Source organism: Colobus angolensis, unplaced genomic scaffold, assembly GCF_000951035.1.
Source record: "Colobus angolensis palliatus isolate OR3802 unplaced genomic scaffold, Cang.pa_1.0 Scaffold36, whole genome shotgun sequence".
Classification (NCBI taxonomy): domain Eukaryota; kingdom Metazoa; phylum Chordata; class Mammalia; order Primates; family Cercopithecidae; genus Colobus; species Colobus angolensis.
In genome coordinates, this window is record NW_012116932.1 from 258,821 (window position 1) to 260,347 (window position 1,527).

The window sequence follows — 1,527 nt, forward strand, 5'->3', positions numbered from 1 at the left end:
CACCTCGCCCGGCTAGTTTTTTGTATTTTTTAGTAGAGACGGGGTTTCTCCGTGTTAGCCAGGATGGTCTCGAACTCCTGACTTCGTGATCCGCCCGTCTCGGCCTCCCAAAGTGCTGGGATTTCAGGCTTGAGCCACCGCGCCCGGCCTATTATTATTTTTCACTTTTTATATTTTTATTTTTTTTGAGACGGAGCCTTGTTCTGTCGCCCAGGCTGGAGTGTAGTGGCGCCATCTTGGCTCACTGCAAGCTCCGCCTCCCAGGTTCATGCCATTCTCCTACCTCAGCCTCCCAAGTAACTGGGACTACAGGTGCCTGCCACCACGCCCGGCTAATTTTTCATATTTTTAGTGGAGACAGGGTTTCACCATGTGAGCCAGGATAGTCTCGATCTCCTGGCCTCGTGATCCGCCTGCCTCGGTCTCCCAAAGTGCTGGGATTACAGGCGTGAGCCACCGCGCCTGGCCTTATTATTTTTTAAAAAGTACTTTAATTTTTAAAGTATTTATTCATGTATTTTAATTAGCCAGGCATGATGGTGCATGCCTGTAGTCCTAGCTACTCTGGGGACTGAGGCAGGAGGATCACTTGAGCCCAGGAGGTTAAGGCTGCAGGGAGCTATGACTGTGCCACTGCACTCCAGCCTGGGGAGCAGAGCAAGACGCTGTCTCAAAGAAACATATATATGTATTTTATAGAGACAGGGTCTCACTATGTTATTCAGGCAGGTCTCGAACTCCTGACCTCAAGCAATATTCCCGCCTCTGCCTCCCAAAGTTCTGGGATTACAGGCGCAAGCCACCGAGCCCAGCCAACTTTAAATTATTTAATAAAGGTATTTGACATGCTGTTCCATTTGATGATCTTTTGGGCAAGAAAGGGGTGGGAATCTATTACTTTTGGAGCCGTATTCCTGGGTGTTGGGCAACTTGCACCCAGAAGAGGGAGCCATTTTCTTATTTTTTTTCCTGCCAACAGGGGGCGTCTTTTCCTAATTCATAAAAGGGCGCCCATATAGGCTGGTTGCTGCTCTGGGTAGGGAAAGTGGTTGGCGGTCCCAATTTCAACCCCAAGGAACCAGACTCAACGTTATTTCACTGGCTTCTAGCGACAAACCCCTGAGGTGGCCATATATGTAAAGTCATTCCCATTTTATAGAAGTGGGAAGCAAGGCTGACAGAGATGCTATGGTTCGCCCAAGAGAATGCATGAGAAATGGCAGAACTAGGCAGGGTGCGGTGACTCACGCCTGTAATCCCAGTACTTTGGGAAGCCGAGGCCAGCAGATCACCTGAGTTCAGGAGTTCAAAACCAGCCTGGCTAACATGGTGAAACCCCATCTCTACTAAAAATACAAAAAGTATCTAGGCACGGTGGTCAGCGCCTGTAATCCCAGCTACTTGGGAGACTAAGGCAGGAGAATCGCTTGAACTTGGGAGGCAGAGGTAGAAGTAGCCAAGATTGTGCCACTGCACTCCAGCCTGGGTCACAGAGCGAGACTCTGTCTCAAAAAAAAAAAAAAAAAA

General features: G+C 48.9%; 1 protein-coding gene across 1 annotated transcript in view; it reads right to left on the minus strand.

Moving 5' to 3' along the window:
• Positions 1–1,527, minus strand: part of CACNA1A (calcium channel, voltage-dependent, P/Q type, alpha 1A subunit) — a gene marked incomplete at its 5' end in the record, with an annotated part of 337,656 nt that overhangs the window by 196,410 nt on the left and 139,719 nt on the right. The gene's annotated exons all lie outside the window — the stretch shown is intronic.